Genomic DNA, 13,875 nt, shown 5'->3' on the forward strand with positions numbered 1-13,875 from the left:
GATAGCATTTTTGCCACAATTCCAAGCGGTCACGATTTGTACAGTAGCTATTTTTAATTTTTATTTATATAGATATTTGAGGCTTAATGTAAATAATTGTTTAATATATATCACAATAATTAAAGAAAAACATTTATATCGTATTACTAACTACCCGTCCTGACTTCTCATGGGTAGAAAATAAGGGTTCTACTTAAAACGTTTATATTGAAGGACAAACATACAAAGAAAAAAATTTTTTTTTTTTTGGCGAAGGCCTTGGCATACCCAGAACATCTTACCAAAATTTCATTGGAATCGGATAAGTATTTTATAAACGCATATAATTTTTTTTTATAGAATAGAAAGGCGGACGAGCATATTGGCCACCTAATGATAAGTGGTCACCAAATGCCCTTAGACATTGGCATTGTAAGAAATGTCAACCATCGCTTACATAGCCAATGCGCCAACAACCTCGGAAACTAAGATTTTATGTCCCTTGTGCCTTTAATTATAATATATAGACATACAATTTTATTTATTAAGAAGAAGATAATATTTAATTTTACTTATTTTGTTATCATTTAATGTAATATTATATACCAGAAATAGTTAAATATATGTTTGCAAAATATTCAAGATATTAAATAATTTTATTTATATGTTGAGAGGCACACTAGAGTCCACCATAAAAAACCTCTTAGGACGATCAAGTATTCAGTATTTATATAATATCATCACCTGATCAGGAATACAGGAGCTAAAAAATGTTTATGTATTTTACGATTATTTTATTATCTTTTTAGTAAAACCATAATATATTAACCATGTTTTACAGAAGACTATTCCTGGTGATAGAGCTTTGTACGGGCCTTTTTTTATTATATTATATTTATTATATATTATATTATATATTTTTTTTATTATATTATACGGTTGGCGGACGAGCATATGGGCCACCTAATGGTAAATGGTCACCAACGCCCATAGACATAGGCATTATGAAAAATGTTAACCATTGTTTACATCGCCAATGCGTCACCAACCTTGGGAACTAAGATGTTATGTATCTTGTACCTGTAATTACACTGGCTCACTCTCCCTTCATAACGGAATATAACAATAAAAAGTACTGCTGTTTTGCGGTAGAATATCTGATGAGTACCTACCCAGACGATCTTGCACAAAGCCCTACCACCAGTAAAGTAGTTTTTCTAGCCACTATTCAACGCGGTTATAATTTTTACAGTAGCTGTTTATTTATATAAATATGTCTTTTTAAAAAAATAACACCAGTTTTAACATTTAGTTTTCGTATGTGATGTTCTGGTATATATCACCTACTCATCAGATGTTCTACCGCAAAACAGCAGTACTTTGTATTGTCGTGTTCCGATTGAGTAAAGGGTGAGTGAGCCAGCGTTATTACATGCACAAGGGACATAACATCTTAGTTCCCATAGTTGGTGGCGCATTGGTGATGTAAGCGATACCGTCAAGTGGTTCATATGCTCGTCTGCCTACCTATGCTATAAAGAAAATAGAGTGCTAGCAGCATTTTCCCTTTAAATCACAAGACAAGCTGTTATATTTTTAAAGAAATTGTTTTACACTATTACTTCAAGGTCGAAGACGTACTATCGAGCTTATGATCTACTGATAATCTGGTCTCGCCTTGTTGATACATTCGTTATCGCAGTTGCAATTATTTGTTGACGATAAATACAGTTTTTCCGTACTAAATTACTGCTTATGGGCTGCCACTAAGTTAAGAGATTCTTGATAAATTGAATAGATTATATGGGCAGGGACTTTAATCCGAAGCCTCATGATCTGCAGACATACAAGGTACTAGAACAAAAAATCAGTTGTAATAAATTCGTACATCAGTCGGTAATTACGAACTTTAGAAATATTATGAGACCTTTTTGCTAAATCTAGCCTAGTTTCTTATTTCTATACTTTTAGCCTGATATAGTCTTCATGCCGCAAACTTTGGCATGTAAAATATGTGAAAAGGAGGTTTAAGGGTTGAATGCCGGCGGTCAGGATAAATGGCAATCTTTCGGATTACATTCCTCTGTCCCCACTAACGTATGGCGTTGGCGTCTCTCGGACATTATTTACACACGCTTGACAACATCTTTCCGATATGAAAAGCAGTGTATTTCACCCGAAATTTTGCGGATTAAGGCAAATCTTTTGGTGTCCCTTATGAAACATCTGTTCGAGTGTAATAATGTCTTATGTTATAAATAGGTACTTATTAGAATTCTTAGGCTAATGCCTAATTCTAATGAATTTTAAGTGTTGTTTGTAATTTTATTGTTTATTCCTAATAATTTTATGAAAGTGTTGAGAGTGTATCTTATAATAATATAAATAATTTCATTAAATACAATTTTAATTTTATATTCAATTTGATTTGATAAAAAAAAAATCACTAAAATGATCTTAACATAAGTATTTATATAATTACCTTATTACATAAATAATTTGCGTAACTCATTTTGTATTGTACGAATTTAAAATATATATTCAAAATATAATTAAATACCAAAGAACCCACGAATAATTTAAAGTCGTTTGTTGTATTAAAAACCAACCACAAGAACATTCATATACATACATAACACCCTTTTAGCTTTCTTCGGAAAAGCTAAAACGTTTCACGGTTTGCCGAATTTACTGAGAAAATTATAGCAGCCTAAAGAAAAGGTTCGGTAATTTCGCATCAAAGATAAAACTCTAATTACATAAAAGTTTGAGACTCAACAAGAGGGTGTTCCTAACTTTAGAATGTATACGTTAGAGAAAATTCTTTCCTCAATATTTAACAATTTTGAAACAATTATCCAATGTCATTACCAACGAACGATTAATTAGCTTTTTCACAGACTTTCTTTTTTTTCTACTACTTACGTAAAAAATATTTTTAACGCGTTCTTAATTCGATTTATAATATACTTTTATGTCTTTCTAATTGCTTTTACAGACTCCCGTACAATTGTTCTTTCTCTCTTGAGATTGAGAGATTGAGAATGATATCTATACAAACAAATAAAATTAAAGTCTATCTGTAATTTAAAAACAACAGCCTATTTTTAAATTAATATAGCTATTTCTAAGTTACCAAAACCATTTTTTATAGTTTAACACTCCTACCAAATAATTTAAATATTTCATTTATAATTCAATAAACTTTATGTACGTTTTACGTTACAATGGCAGATTTTGCAGGATTTTCGTCTCACACTGATTTCAAGCTGGCGAAGCAGCAGCTTTTGTAAAAACCTAGAAATAAAAATAAAAAATATTTATACTTATATATTTATATATATACTAGCTGGCCCTATAAATTATATCTACTGAATATTTTGGTTTTTAAATAAAAAGTAACGAATTTATTTTAAGTGTGTGGGGATGGAATCTATGACAGAAAAAGGAAAGGAGCGTTGTAGACGATAACCGCCGATAAAAACAAAAAACACCAACCATTCATATCTTAATTCAATGTATTTCATTAATGTAATGGACATATTCATTGTTTGATTAAAAGTTAAATGTAAAGTGAACAAAAGTAATATATTTTTATATATATTCACAAATAAATCAAAAAGTATCAATAACTTATTTTTGTTTAAATATAGCTTCTGTTTAGGGTTATTTGAAGAGTTTGCTCCTTATTTGATGAAGTAGTATGGACATGAGTGTCAATACATTAATCGCAACATCAAACTGATTAACCGCGAAGATACACACTACTGCCTCGTAATTAATGTATCATGCACGCTCTTTGTCCTCGAGGCTACCCTCAAGTCATTATATTCATTGAGGTGTAACCACAAGCATATCATCTGTGATGATGGCAACCTATATAATACATGCGTGCGGTATACTACTGACATTTTATACAACTAGTTAATTCCCATTGGCTTCGCCCATTGGAGAGAGAGGGATATTAGAGGATACTTGAGGTTCGACCAAATTTTATAAAAATCGGTTCAGTGGTTTAGACTTGAAAGCGAAATAGACAGAAAGAGCTACTTTCTCATTTATAATATTAGTATAAATTAATATTCGGTACGGAATGTAGAATTGCATTTTCCTATCGTTTATAATTTATGTAATAACAAGTTTTCATTTTCCAGCAGCGTCACTATCAACATTTTTGGAATCCAATTTTTCTTTGTACTGTTGCTCCAAACTTACGTGTACCGTAAAACATAGAAATATAAAATAATGATTAATTTATAGTTTAACGTATCATAGAATAAAAAAATAACAAAAGAGTTCTAATAAAAGATTAATAGTAGATAAAAAATGTCGAACCAATCAACCGGTCAGTTCCCTTCTAATCTTTCAATAGAATGAATGAACTTAGTTAATTCACTTCAATATTAATAATATGTCCAAATTTATAATTATCATAAGCATCCCTAATGCATCTGACATTTCCTAAATTGGGTGTCAAAATTTGACAAATACGCGTAGGACGTTGTCTTTGTTGACCTGATTATATGGGTAATGGGAGGCGTGGTATAATCACTTTGATTAAGTTATATATTGTACATATACACTGTCAAAACTAACATACAACAAATCAATGCTACTGAAACAAACACGCTTTTATAGCTAGGCGAAATAAAAAGTAAAAAAAAAATTTTTAAATATGGGCAGCTTGTTCTATAGTGATGCAAAGTTCACTGTGCGATGCAAAATAATAATTATATCCTCGAGATATATATATACATATCGAGGATTCAAATGGATTGCCATGTAAATGGCCGCCATTGTCATCCAATATGATGATTTTATTAAATCAGTCAGTGCGTACGTCCGGCGCTGGCGCTGTCCTGAAAGCAAGAGAACAAGGGACCAAGTGGGTCGCTCGACAAACGATCACACGCACTATGGACAGACACCATTATATTTTATATTTCCATCAGTCGGCTGCATAATAAAATACATGTCTTATGACATACATCACGTTATGTGGTGTTGCTATTCTAATAAGTGACGTCGTATACCCGCTTAATTTTATTATCTCTGTCATATATATAATAAAAATTAATTTGATTAAAGAAATCGCAGGGTGCTTAGCATCAAATGCTACAAATAGTTCATAAGAATCATTATTATAATAATAATTTTAATATCAAATTATAGTAAAAAGCAGCCCACGCTTTTTTACCTCATTTACGCGTTTCCCCCACATTCTCAAAACGCGGGACTTCGCGGAGCCGAATGCGCCCGAATACTCACTAAAAAACGCGACATAACTTTTTCATAGAAGAGGAACATCTCCTTTCAGCAGTCTCGCTAGCAAGCATGGCGCTTATCACGCACGGCAGCGAAAGCTCTCCGCCAACTAAAGGCCACCAGGAAGAGATGCTAGGACCTCAAAGCAGCACACTCCATCAAAGTGTGGCACGCCGTATCCGAAGGCGCACCACTCTCGTGGCAGGAAGATAATACTTCCCGCCTTCCTATTCCATGTAGGTACCGTTGATAAGCACCTGAGATGGTCATAGATCCTTACCCAAGCGTAACAATGTCTATAAATAAAACAACAAACAAAAGAACGTAGCAAAATGAGAATCGTTCAAAGCCATGTTTCACCTAAAATATAAGTAATATAAATACTTTTACTGGTGGTAGGGCTTTGTGCAAACTCGTCTGGGTAGGTACCACCCACTCATTTTATATTCTACCGCAAAACAGTAGTACTTGGTATTGTTGTGTTCCGCTTTGAAGGGTGAGTGAGCCAGTGTAATAACAGGCACAAGGTACATAACATCTTAGTTCGCAAGGTCGGTGGCGCATTGGTGATGTAAGCGATGGTTAACATTTCTTACAATGCCAATAATGATTATGGGCATTGGTGACCACCATGAGGTGGCTTATATGCTCGTCCGTCTACCTATATTATAAAAAAATGCAATCATTAAAAAAACATATATTACATAATAACGGTTTGAATTTGGATAAATATGTCCTGGGTGTACTATTTTCATTCGTAGTCCCCAAATAAAACCGAATAAAAGGAACTGTTGATGTACCCCTGTAATTCCACTGTAGTCTTTAATCGGGGCTAATAGGATATTAGGATAACAAACCACACAAACATGACTGTAAACGTAATGTCTTTTATGACCCTCGTTTTAGAGCTTTGCCTGAAACATTTCGCGGTTTGCCGAATCTACCGGGGAAAATGGCGGCTATTTAAAGTCGCTCAGACCCCAAGTCGAAGATAAGACCATAATTGCTGACGCTTTAATGTATTTCCGGTTTTAATAGACGTTTTTGTACTAAGAAAGAAATTAGTAAATAATCTAATACATTCTAAAAAACTAGAATGCGTTTTTATATATATTCTTTATCAACATACACATATGTATTACTCAGTGTAATTGAATTTTAAAAACGACACACAGAACTTATGACGATTCTCTGAATTTAAATACAAAATTAATTAAATACTACATTTTTTACAAAACTTTTTTAATCTGTTTTATCATTTATCATACAACGTTTGATCCATCGGCTAAGAAAGGGGACGAACTGTGACCACCATGCCTGCGGCAAGATACCCCGGATATTTCTCCCCCTCTAAATATCAGAGCCGGAGAATCTAAAGTCCCTCTGTCTTTTACATCTCATCTTCTCATTTTCTATAACTTAAATATAAAACAACTGAAAGTCCAAGGCATGGGAATGTAAGCAATGTTAACTTCCAAGCTCCGGGACACTACTGAGAATTTAATGACAGAAAGAGTGATTTTTTATCTTTGGCCCGGGTTTTGAACCCAGAACCTCCTTATCTGCAGCTATATAATCTAGACACTACATCAACGAAGCAGTTACGTTGAACAAATATAAAACATGGTTCTCGTATGTTTATATCACATATACAAACAATATCAAAAATTAATTGAAATGTACTCTTACCGTTCATGAAAATAAACATTGAGCGAATACTCTACTCTACGAATAATCGACAAAATAATATTTAACTGTAACGTTTTATATAACGAATCGATGTCATTGATATTGGAACGATGTTTATTCATTCCAAATGGGTGTTTCTGGAAATAAGTCACGAACGAGTCCATATTTCTTCCTTGTCAAAGAATAATGACGTAATAAAATCCATTATATAATGATAACCAAATCAATGCTTCTATAAATAAATTACAAATACTATTGATTAGTCGATAAGAAAAGTATCGGCAGTGATTGAGCACAAAACAAGACCAATAACTTTGTCAATTTTAAAATTGAAATTACCAATAAATAAATGAAATATACTAACATACTTCCCCACTGTAGATTACAAAAAAAAATGCATGGACATAAAATATCTTATATGAGTATAATAAGAGATTCAACAATTTATTATGTCGGCTCTGTGGCTAATATTGTCTTATCTGTGCTCCAGATGCGATGGCTGAGATTAGTGTTTACCAAACCCCTCAGAGCCTGGATTAGGTAGCGACTATGGGTAACATTAGCTGCGCCAACTGATCGGATTCTTAATGTATAAGCCTCGAGTAAAACCAACCTAAAATCTTACAAAACTATTATAACAAAATCTTTAAAAAAAAAATTATTGGCATTCTAAAATTTTTAATTATTATATTTAAGAACAAATATCATAAACCAACAAATACATCATTCGAGTATGATATTATAAATAGCTGTGAATCATTTTACAAGATTAAATAAATTCTAAGCTTAGGGATTATTGATTATCCCGAGAAGAATTGACTAAAAACTCGGTAAGTACTCATTTCCGACCGAGACATTACATAGGTATTTTAATTAAATAACATCATATTTTATTATTTTTCCTGCATGCATATCAACGTATAAATATAATAGCATGGAGTGACCACGCTATTACTTTTATTTAACTAGCTGTGCCCGCAGGTTCACTGTTTATGGCCTCCTTGTACATGAGACTGATTTGTAACGAATAAATGTTGGATATTATTTTTTAAATTGCCATTATTATTCTTTAACCCGATTGAAATAAAACAAACACTATATTTTAAGTGAAGTTTGCCACATACATTAGTGAAAACCACATCTAAATCAGTTAAACCGTTCCTAAAATTAGCGCGCACAAACGCAAAGATAAGTAAGTAAGTAAGTAAGTAACAGCCTGTAAATGTCCCACTGCTGAGCTAAGGCCTCCTCTCCTTTTGGAGGAGAAGGTTATTAGGTTGCAAAGATAAGCAGACAAAAATTCTAACAATCATAATTGTTTTGGATTTCATTGCATTGATAAAGGCCCCCCATAATAGTTTTACCCGTATATCTTCTATGTACAGACAGCGATCAGTTAAATTTGTATTATATTTATAGATTTACTATCGACTAATAGGCTCTTCTATACATATAAATAAAATTGATGTGTCTGTCTGTGATTTTAAAATAACTGCCTCTTTTAAAGGTAGGTTGACTATTTGCGAATTACCAAAACCAAAACAATCATTTTTTATTTTTGTCTGTCTGTCTGTTTGTCCAGGCTAATCTCGGAAACGGCTAAAAATTACAAATTGAAATAATCAATGTTTTAAAGTATTTATAGTACAGATATTGTCATGTCATAATTTAAAGGAGAATGACCAAAAATGGTCCAAATATCTACTACTAACAAGTCCTATGTTAGCTTCGATAGCTGCTTTTGTGGTGGTAAAAATAACGAAGACTTTGGAAATTGAATACTTGTATTAATGATAAATAATTATAAGATGAAGAACTGATGTGTGTCGCGCACGCGAGTCGAGACGACAAGTGAAGTTAAGTTGGTAGGCGCGTCCCCGCACCCCGCGATGATAGATAGTGAAGCGCCGCAACATACTCCCCGGGGTTGAAGGATTCTTCAACAGCTAGATGTCTCCGGAAGAGGGCATTTGTTATTATACGCTCTCCGAATAGTCCCTTTTTTGGTTAGAATCTCAGCGACCCTGTTCACCCCGCCTGGTCCAGGATGAAGTCCTGTTATCCTGCCCAAGACCCATAAGAGCGGTGGCTGAGTCTCGTCCCGGACGAGAACCATGGAACCCAGTTCCAGGTCCCTGTTGGAAGACCGCCACTTGACCTTCCGTTGCAGCGCAGTCACGTATTCGTGTGAGAAACGCTGCCAAAATTGCTGTTTTAGTTTATCAATTCGTTCATAGCGTTGCAGTTGTTGAATGTTTTCATTGTCTAGTGGTGGCTGAGGAACAGTTAGAAAAGTTCGTCCTATGAGGAAGTGGGCTGGGGTAAGGCAGGAAAGGTCTGAATGATCTGAGAATAGAGGTGTTAAAGGACGGGAATTAAGGATTGCCTCTATCTGAACTAAGCAGGTTGACATCTCTTCAAACGTTAAGTGAGTTAGGGAAAGAATGCGCCGTAAGTGATGTTTGACGGACTTCACAGCGGATTCCCACAATCCACCGAAGTGTGGAGAGTAGGGCGGAATAAATTTAAAATCGATACCTTTATTTGTAGCTTCTGTCTATATATCATCTGAATAAGTTTTAAAAAAGATATAAATATCGTTACTCGCACCAACAAAGGTCTCCATTGTCTGAGGAGATGGTTTGAGGCTTTCCACGACGACCGATGAAACGATGAAGAGCAGCTAGAAACGATTCTTTTGATAAATCTGTCACAAGCTCCAAATGTAAGGCTTTAACTGCAATACACACGAAAATACATATATATGACTTCGTAAGCCTACAGCCCCTACCCTTTCGATCGGCAATCAGCACCGGCCCAGCGTAGTCGATACCCGTATGTAGAAACGGAAATACAAGGTGCGTTCTATCTCGCGGTAAGTCACCCATTATGGGTTGAATAGGTTTTGGTTTAAACCTAGAGCAACGTATGCAGCCATGAACAGTACGCCTGCCGAGGCCCCTCCCCCCCAATGGCCAGTACGTCTGTCTAACGTGAGCATCTGTAAATGTGTGTAGTTCGTACGTAACTGACGCATCGAGACAAACCCAACGTGGTATGCGAAGTGAATTAATAAAATCTACAAGTGAATTAATAAAATTTAAAAATTTAATTTGAATATCATAAGAGACCTCGTCATCCCAGTTGCATTTGTCGAGCCACAATTTCTGCATTAGAATTTTTGCCTCGACTGTACACGGGCCTAATAAACCTAGAGGGTCGAAGACTTGACTGATAAGAGATAAAATAACGCGCTTCGATATTTTCGTTTTATTAGTATGAACGTTTATAGAAAAGAAAAGATTGTCTGAGTTACAATCCCAATTTAACCCAAATGTTTTATTGGGAAGTGAATCATTCAAGTCTAAGGTTTTTTCTGATTGTTGTTGATCAGTGTTTTGCTTAATATAGTTGTATTGTTTGATTGCCATTTTCTTAAATTAAATTTAGCAGTATCCATAATTTTTGTAACATTTTTAGCTAGTTCGATGACAGAAGCGACAGAGTCGCCCCCACTGAGGTATTCGTCGACATAAAAATCTCTGCGAATTGAATTTTTTACTTCAATATCAGTGCATGTATCTGCTAATGTAACTAAAGATTTAGTCGCGAGGTATGGCGCTGATAACGTGCCGTACGTTACTGTGTTAAGTGTATATGATTTAATTGGTTCTGTAAAATTAAATCGAAATAAAATATGTTGTAGGTGGCGTTGAGAAGGTGTAACGAGAATAGCTCGGTACATCTTTTCTATATCGCCTGAGATTACATATTTATGTTGTCTGAATCTGAGTAAAATAGATAAGAGATCGTCTCGTACAATCGGTCCTTCCATCTGTATGTTGTTATAAGACTTACCCGTAGTTGTGACTGCTGACGCGTCGAAGACAACTCGTAATTTGGTCGTTGTACTTGACTCCCGAATCACCCCATGATGAGGTAAGTAATAGTTAATATTTTTATCTGACATAATTTGCTTATTTTCTGACATATGCCCAAAGGCTAGATATTCTGACATAAATTGTAAATACCTTTCTTTTGAAAGTGAATCACGTAAAAATCTGCGCTCCAAGGAAAGAAGACGACGCTTCGCCGCTGCATAGAAATCCCCGAGTACTTCAGGTGAGTCTTTTAATGGTATTGTGACTACAAACCTGCCGTCGCTGTTTCGTGCTGTGGTCTCCGCGAAGGTTCGCTCACAAGCTCGTTCCTCCTGTGATAAGCAGTGCTCGGAAGATACCGCCTCCAGCTCCCAGAACCAGTTAAGTATTGACTCATCATTTTGAAGAAAGTGACAAGAAGAAGAATGTTCTGTATTATTATTTGTGTTGTTATGTTTTGTGTGTGTATGTATAATGCCTGAAACTAACCAACCTAATTTAGTCATTTGCAACTTAGGACGCTGCTTACCTAAATCTATGTAATTGTTAGTTATAACTTCCCAAAATATTTCTGCCCCGAGCAGTATGCCTACAGTCGAGGGAATATTGAAAGAGGGGTCTGCTAGTTGAATGCTCGAAGGAAGAGGCAAATGTGTGATATCTATATAATTATGTGGTAATAATTTTGTTATTTCTGGGAGAACAAAACATTTTAAATTAACATGATAACCACCCGAAATAGACTGGATAGTTATGACGCAAGACTCTGCACTATAGGAACATTGATTGTTTATACCTACAATAGTGGAGCTCGTCTCATGTTTCGTCAAACCTAGTTTCTCGCAGAGGTGCTGCGTGATGTAGTTAGAAGTGCTGCCGTTGTCTAGTAGAACGCGAGCTGTGCGAAGTCTCCCTATAGAATCCATCACCTTCACCAACGCTGTGGAAAGCAGTACGGAAGAGGTTTTAGTATTTTGTATATAAGTATTTGTAGATGAAGTGAGTGTTACTGGTAATTCTGTTTGATTTTGTATGTGTGTGTGTAAGAGTGTATTATGTTTAAGCTTCCAATACTTGCAGTGTGATAATTTACAATGTTTATCTATATGAGCTGGACGTAAACAATTTTTACAAACCTTAAAATTATTTATTTTTTGTAAACGGCTATTAACGTCAAGGTTTCTAAATTCCTGACAATTAAATAAGAAATGACTCTTCTTGCACATAGGACATGTAGTATTAATATTATTTTGCTTTGTATCTGTTTTTTGTATGTGTTGTACTTGTAAATTAAATGTATTTTGTTTTTGTTGAGTGTTTTGTTTATATGTCATTTGTTGTTGTATAGTGTCTAATAAATCAGATCTGTTTGTTAAAAAAGTTATGAATTGTTTTAGAGTAGGGTAACCTGTTAATGTACTACGAAATTCTTCCCACTCCTTAAAAGGAATTTCATCTAATTTTTTAGACATGATATGAATGATAAGCGTATCCCAGTGGTCAGTTGTTTGGCCGAGACTGGCAAGTGCACGCAAGTTTTTATTAGTGACATCCGGCTCGAAGGACCATTTGTTAGCTTCGATAGCTGCTTTTGTGGTGGTAAAAATAACGAAGACTTTGGAAATTGAATACTTGTATTAATGATAAATAATTATAAGATGAAGAACTGATGTGTGTCGCGCACGCGAGTCGAGACGACAAGTGAAGTTAAGTTGGTAGGCGCATCCCCGCACCCCGCGATGATAGATAGTGAAGCTTCGCAACACCTATGTTGACATATAGTCCATTAAACAGAAAGTATTTTTTTTACGATCTGGTTAAAATTTTATAATTAGTAGTAGACTATTTTATCACATAGATCTCGTTAGTGTTGGACTTTTGGACTAAGGTCCATACATTTTTGTTCATTCTCCTTTGTTTATGGATTTTTTTATTTGTAAAAAGCGATATAACTTTCTTTACGTGTTTCCATAACAGACAACTTCTATCGATAGCGATCAATACAACAGCTAACGTTAGCGTAGAAACGTACGTCATTACATTACCGGGAATATCGTCATTGTGTCGTCATTTCCTGCATTTCCATTAACATTATGGCATTTTGAAGGTGAATAAAACGGATGGATCTGATGAATTTCAAGCATTTAATTTCAAATTTGACGTACATAACGACAGCATACTCGTGAAATAGAGCTGACATTTTAACATATGAATGTTCTCATTTTCACAAACCATTTTCGATATGAATAATAGTTATTACTTTGGATGTATAGCACCTACCGGCAAGAGCTTATTAACATTACTTAGAGGATAGAAACCATTACTCTATAGTGCGTATGTCGCTGGCGTAAATGGCGCTGTTATTGCGCGCAGCACGACTGTAGTGATTACTCAGCAATTCATTGATTGATTCAAGCGAGAATTGTCGCATTTGATAAAGCTTACGAGAATATAGTAGGTATGATACATAAAACTCGTACTTGTTACCAGAGTAGTTGTGGAGTTTCTATAAAATTTTACAACACCTCAATTATATATGTTGCGTGCGATACGTAACTTTCAAAATTGACGTGCAAGAGCTCGGGAAGCAAGAGCAAGAGATTCCGCCCCTCAATGACCTGCTTTGACTTCGGAGGAACGTGTTAATTGAAACCAAGCGCAGAATTTACGAGTGCGGCAGGTTCATGCGGCATAAAGCTTTCTCGAACACAGACAAAAAGACCTCTTTTTGATGTACCTGTGGCTGCAATGGAAGCAAACAATGAGACCATCTCATCAATATCCACCAGAAGGAGCTGAATTACACGCGTGCATTATTATGCGTGCGCCTGGTTGTGCGAATACGGTTTTTCTCTAGAATTTGTTACAGCCCGCATCAAGTGAGAAGTTTGGACACAAATGTGATGTACGTGACTAGTTACAGTTCAAGAAAGGCTTAAAATCAACATCTCCAGCTGTTGTAGCGATTTTTAGATGAAGCGTTTCCAGGAGAGACTACTACGAAATTTAAACTCTACTGCAACTGTTCGGAAGCACTATTAAGCAATGAAAAAGATTTAGA

Source organism: Nymphalis io, chromosome 9 (assembly GCF_905147045.1).
Source record: "Nymphalis io chromosome 9, ilAglIoxx1.1, whole genome shotgun sequence".
Lineage (NCBI taxonomy): Eukaryota > Metazoa > Arthropoda > Insecta > Lepidoptera > Nymphalidae > Nymphalis > Nymphalis io.